The 17527-nt window shown below is 32.7% G+C and overlaps 1 pseudogene; it reads left to right on the forward strand.

Annotated features, from left to right (window-relative positions):
- Nucleotides 1–16731, forward strand: part of LOC143387963 (abnormal spindle-like microcephaly-associated protein) — a 55014-nt pseudogene extending 38283 nt beyond the window's left edge.
- The last annotated feature ends 796 nt before the right edge of the window (nucleotides 16732–17527 follow it).

Consider the following 17527-nt stretch of genomic DNA (forward strand, 5'->3'; position numbering starts at 1 on the left):
TCAGACTCATTTCCGAGCTTACATTTCAGCCAGGAAAGTTCTAGCAACTTATCAGAGAACACGTTCTGCTGTCTTTGTTCTACAGTCTGCATATAGAGGGATGCAAGTCAGGAAAACATTTATTCATATCTTAACATCTATTATAAAGATTCAGTCATATTATCATGCTTATATTTCCAGAAAGAAATTTGTGAGTCTAAAAAATGCTACAATAAAGTTGCAGTCAGTTGTCAAGAATAAACAAGCACGTAAACAATATTTACTTTTAAGAGAAGCTGTACTATTAATCCAACAATGGTACCGTACACAGAAAATGGCTGCATGAAAGAGAGAAGAATATGTGCAGATACGTGAATCTTGTATCAAATTGCAAGCTTTTGTTAGAGGATACCTGGTCAGAAAGCAGATGAGATTGAAAAGAAAAGCTGCTGTTTCGCTGCAGTCTTATTTCAGAATGAGAAGGATGCGGCAGCACTACCTGAAAACTTATAAAGCAGTTGTTGTCATTCAGAATTACTATCGTGCATACAAAGTACAAGTCAATCAGAGGAAGAACTTCTTGCAAGTCAAAAGAGCAGCTACTTGTTTGCAAGCAGTCTACAGAGGTTACAAAGTTCGCCGACTATTGAAACAACAATCTCTAGCGGCTCTTAAAATTCAAACTGCTTTTAGAGGCTACAGTAAAAGGGAAAAATATCAATCTGTTCTTTGGTCGGTAATGAAAATTCAGAGATGGTACAGGGCACACAAATCTGCTTATGATATAAGAACACATTTTTTAAAGAAAAGAGCAGCTGTGATTTCTCTTCAGTCTGCTTATCGAGGCTGGAAAGTCCGGCAGCAGATCAGAAGGGAACATCAAGCTGCAATCAAGATTCAGTCTATTTTTAGAATGAACAAGGCCCAGAAACAATTCAGATTGTTAAAATCAGCAGCATTAATCATCCGGCAACATCTAAGAGCATGGACTATAGGAAAGAAACAACGTATGGAGTATGTTGAACTCCGTCATGCAGTACTGGTGCTTCAGTCTGCAAGGAAAGGAAGAACCCTGAGAAGACAAATTCAAAGGAAGCACAAATGTGCGGCCATCATACAGTCATACTATAGAATGCATGTGCAACAAAAGAGGTGGAGACTCATGAGAAAAGCTGCTCTTTTGATTCAAATGTATTATAGAGCTTACAGAATTGGGAGAGAACAACATCGTTTGTATTTGAAAACAAAAATGGCTGTGCTAGTTTTACAGTCAGCTTACCGTGGTATGAAAGTGAGAAAAAGAATAAAGAAATTCAGCAAAGCAGCAATCACTATACAATCTAAATATAGAGCTTACAGAGCCCAAAAGAAATATGCAATCTACAGAGCTTCAGCTATCATAATTCAGAGGTGGTATCGAGATATCAAAATTACAAACCAACAACAAAAGGAGTATCTTAATTTAAAGAAGACAGCAATTAAAATCCAAGCTGTTTATAGAGGTATTAGAGTAAGAAGACATATTCAACACATGCACATTGCAGCCACTTTAATTAAAGCCATGTTTAAAATGTATCAGTCAAGAGTAAGATACCATGCAATGAGAAGAGCAGCTGCTGCAATTCAAGTAAGATACAGAGCATATTGTCAAGGTAAAATTCAGCGTGAAAAGTACCTGGCCACTTTAAAGGCTATTAATACTCTTCAGGCAAGTTTTAGAGGAGCAAGAGTTAGACAAACTCTAAGAAAGATGCAGGTTGCAGCAACACTTATTCAGTCATGCTATAGAAGATACAAGCAGCAAATGTATTTTAATAAGTTAAAGAAGGCAACAAAAAGAGTACAACAAAGATACCAAGCAGTGAAGGCAAGAAACAAACAATTTCAGAGGTATAACCAATTGAGGCAATCTGAAGTACGCCTTCAGGCTACTTTTAGGGGCATGAAAACTAGGAGACTTTTAAAAGTTATGCATTTAGCTGCCATCCTTATTCAGAGGAGATTTAGAACTGTGATGATGAGAAGAAAATTCCTTTCTCTCAGGAAAACTGTTATTTGGATTCAGAGAACATATCGTGCAAAACTTTGTGGAAAGAAGCATCACTTACAAGTCCTTCAGTTACAAAAGGCAGTTATTAAGATCCAGTCATCATACAGAGGGTGGGTGGTAAGGAGACAAATGAAAGAAATGCAGAGGGCTGCTGTTCTCATTCAGGCGACTTTCAGAATGCACAGAACATTTGTTTCATTTCAGACTAAGAAACGTGCCTCAGTTATAATTCAACAACATTATAGAACATACAGAGCTGCAAAATTGCAAAGAGAAAATTTTATCAGACAATGGGATTCTGCAGTGGTCATTCAAGCTGCATATAAAGGAATGAAAACAAGACAGCTTTTAAGGGAAAAACAGAGCTGCTATTAGAATACAAAGCACATACAAAATATATAAGCAATATTGTTTCTACCAAAAGCGCCAGTGGGCTACAATAGTGTTACAAGACAGATGTCGAGCAAATAAAAAGAAACAAAAAGCTCTTCAACCCAATATGTGTAAAGAAGAAACAAATAGCATTCAAGCAAGTTTTCAGGACATCAACATAAGGAAACAAACTCAGAAACAGCATGAAGCTGCCATTATTATTCAGAAGCATTTTAAAGCTTTTCTCACAAGGAGACATTATCTCCACTTTAGAGCAACAATAATTTCTGTTCAAAGAAGATACAGAGCATTAAGTGCAAAAGAACCCAAACAGTTACTTCTGTACAGTCTTCTTACAGAGGTTTTAAGGTAAGAAGTAATATCCAATGTATGCATCTGGCTGCCACACTAATTAGGTCATTCTACCTAATGCACAGAGCCAAAGCTGTTTATTGAACAAAGAAAACTGATTTTTATTACACAGATTTTTGTAGGTCATATGTCAGAATTAAAAAGGAAAGAAAAAAGTGTTTAAGCAGATTCAGAAATCTGACCTCTTCAGGCTGAAGACAGACAGAAATTTAAAATATATATGAGGAAAGGATGGCAGTCTTGCTATCCAATCTGCATTCAACTGTTACAGAAGTAAAACCCAATATGAAGCTGTTCAAAGTGGGGATGTTATGATTTACAGGTGGTTTAACACTTCTCTGTTTGCTTTTCACAGGAAGGAGAGTATCATTCTCAAAGTGGGACTATAGTAATGATTCAAAGAGATCTTTGTGATACAGTCACAAGAAAACTGGAAATACAGAAATGTGCTGCCCTCCAAATTCAGTCCTTCCTTCTGATGACTGTGTTTTGGAGAAGATTTGTTCAGCAGAAAAGAGCTGCTGTCACTTTACAGCATTATATCAGGACATGGCAAACCAGAAAGCAGTTTTTACTATATAGAAAAGCAGCGATCATTTTACAAAATCACTACAGAGCCCGTCTATCTGCAAAACACCAAAGACAAGTCTATTTGCAAATCAGGAGGAGTGTTATTATAATTCAAGCTAGAATCAAAAGATTTATGCAGAAACAGAAGTTTTATAAAATTAAAAGTAGCACCATAAAATTCAGGTATTTACTTATTTTAAATATAAAGCTTCAATATTTTGGTCAGTGTTTGTGAGAATTTTTTAAATGAGTTTAAGCAGGCCATAAAGAATAATAGTACTTTGCGTGACCATTTTATCATCTTCCAAAGTAGAACATTATTTTGACAGTGAGAAAGACACCAATGATGATTCAGGCAAGACAGCACAGAACTGGAGTTGTTTTGACCCTGGTCACCTTGCACTTCATGCATTTCATAGGTGTTAATTATCGCACTCCTGGAAGAATTTTGAAAAGATGGGATCTCCGTATTTGACATTTCTTAAGAGTAAATTTTAAATTAAAGTGAACTGTTATTTAGCATAATTGGATGAAACAGGATAATTATATTCCTCTAATAATATATTAGCTAGAACTGCTTATTATATAGATGTACTTTATTCAGTTTAGCACTTTTGGCTTCTAAAGCATTTTGTTATTTTGTTTAATAAATTCTCCAATGTGTGAGGAAAATAGAGTTTTATCTGTTAAAATATTAGAGAACTGAGAAAAAAATTAACCAAAAATTTCAATGTTGTATTGGAAGGAGGCAGATCCAGGAATTGAATCTGAGCACTTCAGCTATTTTTGTTCTATGCGCAATAAATTGGGCTTTGAACCTAAGTGTGATATGTTGTTATCATGATAGTTGCTGTTAAGCTTAGAAATAATATTCTCTCTCAAAATCCACAACTGTTTAGTGCTAATAAGGTGCTAAATATTGTACTGGGTTTTAGGAATAGACCGTAAGATATACTTAGTTGCTCTCCTCAAACAACTTAATTGAGCAAGGGAAATAATAATATTAAGTAAGAAGTGTATGTTAGTGGGAACAAAAAGAATCTAGGCTAATCTTGTGGTCAGAGAAAGCTTTCTAGAGTGAGTGACATATATATATTCAAATATTTGGCTAAAGGATAAATTTGGAAAGAGCCAAGTAAAATGTATGGAGGGACTATTTCAGCTATAGGAGATAACACATAAATTGAAAAACTTCAGAGAGGAGTACAAAGTAAGATAGGGCAAGACTGGCCAGGAGCAAAATTGTGAATATCTTTGTAAGATGCAGAAAAAAATTTATAAAGGAATTTAAGCAGGAGAAGGCTAGAATTATTTTTATTTTTACAAAGTTACTCTGACAGGAATGTGAAAGGTGAACTGTAAAGGGAACAAAACTAGAAGAGGGAGACTATTTGAGAGGCCATTGATCAGGTGAAAGTCAACAGTTTAATATAGGTTAGTGAAAATGAAGTTTGGAGAATTAATTTGGTTAGGAAGAGAATTGACATCATGTTGAGCATGAACAGGGATCCAAGACATGTTTATGGCTTAGGTAACTCAGCAGAAGATACCATTAAGTGACATCGGAAACAAAGTTAAGATCAGGATTCCTTTACAGACTACACACAAAAACCAGAATGTATGTGGAGTGGTAAGGATTACTCCCCAGGAAATGGAGAGTAGGTTAGTGTGTTCATTTTCTTTCTGTTCTTCCAAATGCATTGGTGCACATATATCTGGATTTCCACATGTAATGCACATCTTACAATTTAAAATATTGGCTAGGGTTACATTAGGCTTTTCTGACAGCCAGCAACAGGGTATGTGTGTTAAAGTACATGGCAGGCATTCATTATATCGGCACCACTGTCCTCAGAGGACTCACTATATGCCAGACTCTAATGGGAGTTAGTATGTGACTTTATTTCTACAATTGATTTTTGTTTATCTGCATTAACCTCAGATTGACTGTCTTAATACTAATTCTTCCAATTTACAAAAAATGACAGTCATTGCATACCTGTTATATTTTTTGTATTTGATAGGCTATATGGAGAAGATATAAAGCTAAGAAATATTTATGTAAAGTGAGAGCTGCCTGCAAGATTCAAGCCTATTATAGGTGTTGGAGAGCATGCAATGAATATTTAACTGTATTAAAAGCTTTTGAAATTATTCAAGGTTGCTTCTATGCCAAACAGGAGAGAACAGGGTAATGTATTGTAGCCCTGTGGAAGAGCATAACAGTATATGTGTGGTTGGCAAGTCCTCATAAGTATTTGCTATGCTCAATTTATATGGTTAGTTTTTGTTGATATTTTCTCCATTCATGAACCATAATATATCTCTTGGGATATCTTGCTTTTTAAATATAGAGCATAGCCTTAATGATATAATTTAGTAAGAAATATTTACATACACTTAAAGCTTTTGTCCTTTTTGTTGTTGTTGATATAGCTATTGGCTAAATTTGTTTTCATATTTCTTTTTCTTTCTTTCTTTACTTTGTATTACTCTTCATACTCTTTGTCCTTAATGATGAAGACCCTAATTACCAACTTTCTATGCATATTCTATTTCCTTACTTATTGAGTCATTTAATGTATGTTTTACTTACATTTTTAGAGGCTGCTATTAAATGGTCTTTTTATTTCACACTATAAGAATTTTTCTTCACATCCCAGAATTTGTGATTGCTGTCCAGTTTAGGAGAGCAGAGCAGAGTTAGAGGACTTAATATATAGACACAGTTGCCACTATCAATATTAAGGACTGGTATCTTATTTTCTTGTACCAAAATGGTGAATTTTCTTAATGATATTCGGTCTTATTTTCTAAGAAATCTGACAATCAAACAAACTCATCTTTTTACCTTTTCTATAATACTGAGAAGAAATTAAAGAGCCCATCTTCTCAAATAAGTGTCCTTTTCTTATCTGATGCTACTTGTAATCTTCCAACCTCTCTTTTTGACCACCTCCTGTCTGCTCAGAGACTCACTCAGACTTTATTCTTTACTATTATTTGTCATGACTCACTTTATGGAGGTTTTTGTCTGGACCCAAATGGTCATACTTTCTTTTGATCTTGTTCAAAATTATTTGTCACACCAGAATTATGGAACTTCTTGTTTCCTGCTCACTGGGATATTGCCAATTGCAAAACTTCCTTTTTATTGTGTCTTAAGTGTATGCATAAAATTGTGATTGCTAGAACTTAAGTATGAATTCCTGCTTCCTTTTGTTTTGCATTTGTTGTATTTTTTTCTCCTCAGTATTGGAAGTAAGAGAACAATAAATATTTGTTGAATATATTAAATTTGAAATTGCTTTTCAATAATAACTATTTTTTAGGTTTTTGAAGATGAGAGCATCAACAATTATCATTCAGAGAAAATGGAGAGCTATACTTTCTTTAAGAATGGCTCATGAGCACTTCTTAATGGCAAAAGTAGGTGTAAATCAAAATAACTCATTTATAATACAAAAAGAATTTTTAGACCTAATTATTCATTTATTTTATATCTATTATACTCAAGTAAAAGTTATTTTTACTTGGAAAGACACTAGTATTTTATATATATAGTGCATGCATATATCGTATGTATTTATAAGTTATTTTCAAACTCAAGTTTGAAGTGCTTTCAGTGAAAATAACCAATCTGGAGAAATCATAATGAATGTAGCATATTTTGTCTAGTATAAGCCAAGTACTTAGTAACATGCTCTTTAAGACACTATTGATTATATATTTAAATTGTTTAACATCTGCATTTTAAAATAGCTTTGGGCTTTAGTTAAAAAATCAAAAATTAAAATTTGACTTAAATTTTAGTGTTCATGTAATATTCACTATGGTTAATAATATAACTATTATTGTTATTACTCTTACTAGTCATACTTAAAGTATGCCAAGCATTGGATAAGCTCTTGTATATGAACAAATTTGATCTTCATACAGCCTTATAAGATAGTTACTATTATCCTACTCAACTTAAAGGTGAGGAAAATGTTTAGAGAGGTAAATTTACTTGCCCAAATAGCTGGAGGTTTATAAAACAAACCTAGCTTAAGTGAATTAAAATTATTTAAATTCACATCCTCTGTGTGTGTGAAAATTAGATTGTCATGATGTTATGTAATTGAGCAACATAAAGTATGCTGGTGGTATGCTTTGTGGTACTTGAAACCACAGAAGTTCCCTCATGGCTGGTTATAATGACCACTCTGCTCTTTATATTGTAGCTAGCTATTTTAGTAAATGTATTTTTCCTATAATAACTTTAGTCCTTTTCCTCCTCACAATGAAAAGAATCAGGAGGGTAAGAGGGAGAGAACACCAAATATCTATTGATCTTGACTTGTCCCTTCAATTTTGGCTATAGATCTATACAGACTGTATCACCTTTTCATATCTATGAAATATGACATCCTCAAACATTGAAAAAAATTCAAGAATCTCTAGTAGGTGGAAAATCTTATTATTTCTATCTATTAATGTCATTTGTAAAATTTTCCTTGTAGAAACATCATGCTGCTTGTCTGATCCAAGCACGTTTTAGAGGACATAAAAAAAGACAGCTCTTTCTTCAGCAGAAATCTGCTGTTTTGATCATACAAAGACATATACAAGCCTGGGAGGCTGGGAAATGTGAAAGAATAAAATATCTTGAATTAAAAAATCTACAGTTATTCTATAAGCACTAGTTCGTGGCTGGTTAGAAAGGAGAAAAGTAAGTTTTTTAAGTAGAATGTTTCAATCACGTGAAATGAAAGTATTTGACGTTAAATGGTGGTAAGACATTTTGGTCTTTGGAGAATATTTTCAGAGCTAATATAATTATTAGTTTGAGTTCATTCAGCTGCTGCAGAGCTACATAGAAAGGCATTGGGTGTCACAGATTTTTGTTCTTTGACCCTGCTGCTTCCCATTGCCAGAGATGCAAAATAAAATTTCTCTTGTATAATGACTCAACAAAAAAACTGAAAGAAGTATGAGGGAAAGGTTTCATAGGTTAAAGATGTTAATTTTTACTCAGGTAGTCTTTTGCTGCCCTTAAGGAATTGTAACTACCATTCCTGTGATGTCACCCCAATCTTCAGCAAAAGATAATTCTGTTAAGGGAGCTCATGACATTTGGCTTCCAATATATAAAGCACTGGCATAGACATAACAGCCTGATTTGAACCTAAAATAGAGTTCTTTTGTATTTTACTCATATATATTAGAAATCTAAAGCCCCAAGATCACTGTTGAAAGCCATACTATAAGAATCTTACACTGGATTTATGCTACACTAATACTGGAACAATTAATTCATATAATTTTATCAGATTTAACATCACCATTTCTAACTATTCTGCTGGAATACAGTAGCCTTTTTTGGTTTTTAGCATTGATATCTTTTATTATTCATACATTGAAGGTCTTAAATTGCTGTTGTTGGGTAGTTTAGTTAAATGCTATAATTTTGCTTACATACTATGAATCATGAGTTAAATTATTCTAAATATTTTGAAATACAGGATTATAATCACATTGAATCATGATAGTTACATAAGAGAAAAAACTATCTTAAGAATCAGACACTTTAATAGAGGGAAGGGAACACGGCAGGAAGTGGGGGAAGGAAAAGAGATGTACTGGGATCTGAATTTTAGCAAATTATATTCTGTTTTTAAATTATGTCAAAATGAATCCTAATATTATATATAACTAAAAAGAACCAATAAAAAATAAAATATTTTAATATTCTACATGCTATTCAACTGAGCAATCAACTCATTTGTTATAGTACTTCAAAAAATTTCTTCAGTTAAAATATTGGTGTATCAAAAAAGTCAGACACTTGATTATTAATATTCTTTTTCTCCTTTAGATTTTAGAACAGAGAGCCAAAGCTTGGCTCCTTCACTTCACAGCAGCTGCATATTATCACCTGTCTGCTCTTAGAATTCAAAGAGCATATAAAGTTCACAAGGCTATGAAGAATGCTAACAAACGGGTTAATTCAGCCATTTGTATTCAGGTCAGTTTGTCTTTTGCAGAAAATCTATGAGATGTAACTTTCCTCTTAGAAATTTTTGACATATATTGAACAATTCTCAGATTCCTTATGGAAAGATCATATAATATGTAACACTTTCAGCATATAGCTATTAGAATGACTGTAAGTTTGGAAATCTTCTTTATGGAACAGCAATAAAGCTGTGAATTACTCTTTGATGTAATTTTACTCATTTATTATACTCCCACTAGTAAAGTTGGAGGGTACCTGTTCCTCTAAATCCTTCACAACAGTGGCATCAGAAGACACCCTGATTTTTGCCATTCCAGTGAATTGGAAATGGTATCTCATTTTGTTTTTCATTTACTTGATTGCCAGCAGTTCTGAAATTTTTACATTTATTATTCAAGTTCTTATCTGTGTATCATGTGCTCTTTCTAATCTTTCTTTTTATGCACTTTGTCCCTTTTTCTACTTGATGTTCTTTTTTATTATGGTTTATAGGAATTCTATATTCTGAATAAAGTTCTTATTTGTGTAATTAACATGCATGTACCAATAAAATATTTAGTGAAAAAATAATTTTCAGAATGTTGTATAGTTTGATAGAATTTATATAAATTGTAAAATAAAGGTATTACTCTGCAGGATTAAATACATACGTCCACATATACACACATCCAGTGTGGACTGGATGAGTCTCTACGAAGTAGAAGGGGGAAATGATACTGGAGGTTTGAAAGGCGTTTTGACCTTCTATTTCTTTCTCCTTTAGAGTTTAGCATTGACAGCCAGTTTGGCTTCCCCCTTCACTTCATAGCAGCTTCATATTATCTGCTTTTAGAATTCAAGGAGCATGTAAACTTCACATGGCTATGAAGAATGCTAACATATATAAAATATGTATATAAATATATGTACTTTTTTGTCTACTTTTAAAATTGTGTGTATTAAAAGTGAAAAAATCTTCACATTTTAAACAGAGATGGTTTCGAGCAAAATTAGAATGAAAGAGATTTATTGAGAAATATTATAGCATCATAAAATTGAGCATGAAGTTCAAGAATGTATGAACCAGAAAAATAGGGCTGCATCAGTAATACAGAAAGCAGTATGTCACTTTCTCCTTCGCAAAAGACAGGAAAAATTTAATGGTAGAATAACTAAACTTCAGGTAAGTGAAAACTATGGTTTTTGATACAGGAATAAAACCAAAATTGAGGTTTTAGTTGAAATGTATCTGTTCATATCATATAAATTTACTGAAAATATTTATTTTGTAGAAATAAATGTATATATAAATTCAAAACAGTATGGGCTGTAATCTTAAAATCATTCTTTTATCTCTTTAAGGCATTATGGAGAGGCTACTCTTGGAGGAAGAAACATGATTTTACAAAAATTAAAGCTATACGGTTAAGTCTTCAGATGGTTAATAGGGATATTAGAGAAGAAGATAAACTCTACAAAAGAACCACACTTGCACTTCATTATCTTTTAACGTATAAGCACCTTTCTGCCATTCTTGAGGCCCTAAAACACCTCGGTTAGTTTGTTATAACAATATCTTGCATAAGATTAGGAATGCATTTTTTATCTTTGAATATTTAAAGAACATTGTGATTACACAGTATTAACTAAGACTTCATTTTTTTTCTTGGAGCATTGTAGTGGGGTTCATTTTGACATAAATGCATATAACTTCATATGCTCCATTTCTTTTGGGGGGGCAGAGAGGTACCAGGGATTGAACCCAGGGGTGTTCAACCACTGAGCCACATCCCCAGTCTGTTTTTTATTTTTATTTTTTCACTTAGAGACAGGATCTTGCTAAGTTGCATAGGGCTTGGATAAGTTACTGAGGCTGGCTTTGAACTTGGGAATCATCCTGCTTCCACCTCTAAAGCCTCTGAGATTATGGGCATGCGCCACCACACCCGGCCAGTTTGCTCCATTTCAATCCTTTGTACTTCTTCTTCTCCCAGTCCCTCCCCTGTCCTCTTTCTCTATTCAATTGGTCTTCTTTCTGTTTATTTATTTTTCTACTTAGTACATTATAGTTATATATAGAATTGGAATGCATTGTTGTTACTGAAAATTAACGTGTCTTTTTCTCTTTCAGAGGTTGTTACCAGAATATCTCCACGTTGTTGTGAGAACATGGCTGAGAGTGGAGCAATTTCTAAAATATTTGTTTTAATCCGAAGTTGTAATCGTAGTGTTCCTTGTATGGAGGTCATCAGATATCCTGTACAAGTTTTGCTTAATGTAGCTAAGGTAGTTTTCCATTTTAATAATGAAATATTCATTGTTCAAGAAATGTAACTCTGCAAATTATTAGATAGATAGAATTGATAGAATTTATATAAATTGTAAAATAAAGGTATTACTCTGCAGGATTAAATACATATGTCCACATATACACACATCCAGTGTGGACTGGATGAGTCTCTACGAAGTAGAGTAGAAATGCTCTAAATTAGAAATTAGGCTGGGAATGGTGCTGCATGCCTAATCCCAATAGCTCAGGAAGGAGTCAGAAGGATTGCAGGTTCTAAGCCAGCCTCAGCAGCTTAGACTATAAGCAACCTAGTGAGACACTGTCTCAAAATAAATATTAAAAAAAAAAAAAAGCTGGGGATTTGGCTCAGTGGTTAAGCACTACCCTTGGTCTCAATCCATGGCACCAAAACAGGAAAAAAAAAAACAAAGTTTGAAATTAAGCCTCTAAATTAAAATTCATGTATATGAAGAGTCTTGATGGGGAAAATATTTAATTTATGAATATAACTATAGATATGAATGCTATTTTGTTGTTTTATTTCTATTACTTTTATAATATGAATAATAATATGAATAATAGTATTATTGAGAACTTGTCAGTATTTTTGTACATTATTTAATTTAATCCTTATAATAATCCTGTAAAGTAACTCATATATTTCCCATTTTATAGAAAAGGAATGATAATGCTTACAGAAGTTGCATATAATCAGTGGTATTAAGATGAGACATTTACTTTCCTTGCCCACCCTCACAACCATGACTGTAGTGTACCCAATATATTGAGGAATAGTGGTTAAGAACATAGACCCAAACTACTGAATTTGAATCCCAGTTCTGCAAGCTGTTATAGATTATTTGGCCTCTCTTTGCTTTACTTTCTTCCACAGTAAAATGGGTATAGAAAAAAATAATACTCATCTCAAAATGTTACTGTGAAGATTAAATGAGTTAATATACTTAAAAGTTCTTGATACATAAACATACCATGCAAGTGTTAGCTATGAATGGTTTCTTATTTTTATGTTAGGATGATTATTTTTTGAAAACATGCAAATTTCAGTATGAATGTAATAGTATCATTAAATAAAGCATGAAAAACGAATCCTAGAATGTAATAGTATCATTAAATAAAGCATGAAAAACTAATCCTAGATTTTTAGTATCAAATTTTTTTTATTCTAAAGTACATCTTCCTCTCAAGAAGGATGTAAAATAGTATAATTAGATCTTGCCTTACTCATTATCTTACTCTATGACTAACTGTAACAGATAAGTTCTCTTTCATGAGAGAGTCTTGCTAAAATGGTCTTCTCTTTAGAAGCTTGCTTTTATTTACTTCAAGATATTCTTTTTTAGATATTTTAGCTTTAATTTGTTTTATGTGGAACTTTTGAAGTGGTTAGGAAAGTAAAAGATTAATATGCATATAAGATTCAAATATGATAGGAGTAACAAAAAATTATCTCATGAAGTCCTTTGTACCTGTGGCAGATACTTCAAAGATTTGGCTCTAAGCTGTCTTTACGGTTGGGCAGTTTTAAAGGTGTATGCTTATTACAACTTTTAATTTCATTCTGTTCTCTTCAAGTATGAGAAAACTACTTCAGCAGTTTATGATGTAGAAAACTGTATACACACATTGTTGGAGCTTTTGCAGATGTACCGAGAAAAGCCTGGTGACAAAGTTGCAGACAAGGGTGGAAGCATTTACAGAAAAAATTGTTGTTTGTTGGCTGTTTTGTTGAAGACAACAAACAGAGCCTCTGTTAGTATTGATCAGTTACTTTTCTTTGAGCTTATTTTCTATGTTCTTTTATGTATAGATTTTATGTTTTTCCTTTAGTAACCATTACACTAAATATGATTTTGCATGTGATCAAACTTGTTTTTTTTTGTTGTTGTTGTTTTTTTGCCTAGTATCGGTGTGTGTGTGTGTGTGTGTGTGTATTCATTGTTTCATTTTGATATTAAAGAAACTGAATTCTGAAAATAGAATTTATTTTAGTCATGTAAATAAGAATTTCCTACTTACTAGAGAGTATAACAAATTACCTTAGCAGGGTAGGAAATAAGATACGTATAATTCTCTATCCACCTATCATAACCATAAATATGTCTCAAGCTTTTCTGTGCCGAGACATCTGAGTTATTCTCTCCAGGTATCACAATCAACATAAGAGTAACCAGAGCCCTGCCTTTATCCTGATAATTGTGGACACCACTGAAGCATTTTAAGCAAGAGAATAATATTTTCCTATTTAAGTTTTAGCATCACCCTGGCTACTGACTGAAGAATGAATTTGGGAGAGCATGTATAGATATGGGGAGACCATTAAAGGAGGCAAATGTAGATGTGTAGTGGCTAGACAAGAGATTGTGCTTCACCTAGGGTTGTGTCAATGAGAGGTAAGTGGATGATTCTAGAAAGTTGGAAGAGGTAAAATTCATAGGACTTAGTATCTAGATATGACAGGTTATATTGAGTATAGTTTCTTTTTGCATTCAGTATCGAATTAAATTTACAATTTTTGAATATTTCTCCTCTTTATAATTGTCTTACATATTATTTCACAATTTAAAATAATTTGCCTGCTATACTTAGAGAGCCATGCTTTTGATTGTTAAAAGCTTGAAAGCCTACTGCATAGTATTCAAATGATTGATTTTGTTATTCTAGGAGAGATTGAATTTTTATTAGGTTTTAGTAAATGTACACTTTCTTTTTTAGGATGTACGAAGTAGTCCCAAAGTTGTGGACCGCATTTATAGCATCTACAAACTTACAGCTCGTAAACATAAAATAAATGCTGAAAGAATACTTAATAATCAAAAGAAGAATTCTTCCATAGGTATTCCCGTTATTCCAGAAACACCAATAAGGACCAGAATAGTTTCAAGGTAAGCAGTTAATTGTATTCTATAATTTCATGTCACCATTCATTCATTTAAATATATATTTGTTAACACTATCATAAACAAGATATTGTTCTTAACCATAGAGAAAAAACATTTGAATAAGAATAGACTATTCCAAAAAAAAAAAGTAAAAGAATAGACTATTCAGTAAATCTAAAGGAATCAATTTCACTATAATGAAATAATATTGATGTAGCTTTGGGTATTTAGTAGCTATTCAACAAATTCCTTATGTTAAATAGTTCAGACCAAATGCTAAGAACCTTGTTATATCAGTTTTATTTTCCATGTCAATCTCTATTTTTATGTGGTGCTGAGGATTGAACCCGGGCCTTGTATGTGCTAAGCAAGTGCTCTACCACTGAGCCACAACCCCAGCCCAATCCAGGATGATTTTATATCAAGATCTTTTACTTAAGTATATCAGCAAAAAAAGAAAAAAAACCTGTTTTCTTTTTTTCTAAATAATGTAACATCACAGATTCTGTGACTAGACATAGATATATCTTTCAGGGTCACCATTTAGCCTGTTATAGACCCATAAAGATAATTGTGGTTTACCTAGTTTATGTTACTTTTTTTTTTAAGGTGTGTTTGTTTATGTGGTTACTCCCCATGATCAGGGAGTACAAATCATATAGAGCTGCATCTTGAACTACAAAGTGCTTAAATTTGGTTGTGCAGCGTAAAGCTATGTGGTTCAGGAAGAATGACAATGAGCAAACAGATTAATGAGTGAAATAATAAAGATAGTGACAACTACTAAGATAAAGAGAATGGCCGAGAAAGCATCATGTGATTTTTAAGTCCTGGAGGGTGAGTTGAGGAGAGGATAGCACAGAGTGGGCAGGAGTGTTGCATCATGGCATGGCTTTTGTTTTGAATAAGCTTGAGAAACCTACAGCATAAATAAGAGGAAAATATAAATAAGCCATTGGAAAATCATGCCTATGGTTGAACAGAAGAACAATTTTTTAGATAAAAATTGGAGTACTGTTGGTTTGAGGATGTAGATAGCACTTAAGGCCAAAAGATGAATGAATGTGATCATGGATTGAAATTTCACTCCTTTCTATCACTCCTTTCCATCGTATGGATACATACCGCATTTTGACCACTAACCAATGGTGAGGCATTTAGATTTTTAACAAGAAAGAATAAGAAGATGGAAGTGTACATAGCAGGGATTTGTGTGAGAAGATACATGAAACTCTCCCCTGATTTATACTGTTTTCTCAATGTGGTGTGATATTTTAAACTCAACAACTCAGAAGTAGCTTAGAGCGTATGGAAGGGATATTTGAAAAGAGGAAAGAAATAAAATAGTCATCTGGGAGAGCAGAAGCATACTAGGCAATTCAAATGCCCATTTGACATAAAATAAAAATGTATAGTTTCTTTAGCAATATCTGTATAGGAATGGAGAAAGAAGATATTTCTATTTAATTTGGAACCCAAATAGAATTTTCTAGACAAGTTTGATAAGAGAAAGAAACAGAATGGAATAATATTGAGATAACTAAACTAGTTAGGGAGGAAAGTGAGAATAACATTCTAATGAACAATAGGTATGTGTTGAGGTCAAGTGAACTAGAGATCTCAGCAGGGTGGAGGAATTGGTTCAGTGACTGTATTAAAGCAGATAACATGGATAAATCAGAAGTGGTGATAAAGTCTAGAATGTAAACTATGTGAGAAAGGATTGGTTAAGAAAGAATGGAAGGAAAGGGTTGCAAAAACTGAGAATGCTGTTGGTTTTTTAGCCATATGGATGTTGATATTAATGAGAATGGTAGCAGGAGTTGGGGGAAGTCCAAGAGCAGGTTCGTAATTAGGAGATGGTCAATGAGCAAAAGATGGTAGCAAAATAAGTAGTATAAGCTCCAAAGAAGCCAGTATCATAAGGAAATATTCTAGAACTGATAATTGGCAATAATATGAAGTTCTTCCACCTCTTTGAAAAGGTTGTAAGAGAAATGATGTGTCATGAATTAGTTAACACATAAAGATAAAAATTAACTCTTTTAAGAAATTAACTCTTTTAAGGAATATACTGTTTTAATGCCATATTTTTATTTTTATTTTTTAAAACAGACTTAAACAGGATTGGGTTTTAAGAAGAGATAGTATAGAAGAAATCACCAATTCTCTGCAAGCTATTCAAATGGTGATGGATACACTTGGCATTCCTTATCAGTAAATATAAACATTTTCAGTGTGTACAGTATAAAGAAATATTAAAGCTAATTATGAATATGTAAAGTGCTTTTTGCTTTCTATGTACAACTTCTAAAATCTGACTTTGTATTAAAAAATATGTATATTACAAATAACTAAGCTGTTTATTAAATTCTTCATTGTTTTTTATTTAATATAGCTGTATGAATATAACAAATAAATATGTCATAAGATGATTATAATACTGTTACTCATGTCTATTAAAGTGTTATATTAGTTTGAATGTAGTCATATTCCTAAAAGGAAAGGAATCAATTATTACCTGTTTTATTGATAAGCAAAAGCATTTTACTAAAACACATGTTGAAAGTCAAAGATTCTGTCTATTCACTTAGAAAATGAGAAGAGCATAAAATATTCCCACACATGTGTATGGATAATGTACTAATTTGTATCCTTCACTGGCTAAAGCATCCAGAGAGTTAAATGAGCTTCTCTAGGGAAATTATAAGAATATAACCAGTAAGTGTATATATACTAAAACCCCTTAACTTTGAACTGATTTTAATTTGTATTATAATTTATAGTGGGAAGAGAATAGTATTGCTTTAAAAGAAACTTGTTGTTCATTTACATACTACAAATTGGAAAGTTATTAATTTGAAAGTTACTTATTTTGTAAACTTTAGGCTATTGACATCTGTATCTATGTGGCTCCAGGGCCACAGAAGTCTGATAGGACCTCAAAATTTTCCATGCATGGACACTATAAAAATGTTATCTGTTTGAAATAGTAAGTAAATCCTAACTAGCCTAAA

The sequence above is a fragment of the Callospermophilus lateralis genome, chromosome 11 (assembly GCF_048772815.1).
Source record: "Callospermophilus lateralis isolate mCalLat2 chromosome 11, mCalLat2.hap1, whole genome shotgun sequence".
Lineage (NCBI taxonomy): Eukaryota > Metazoa > Chordata > Mammalia > Rodentia > Sciuridae > Callospermophilus > Callospermophilus lateralis.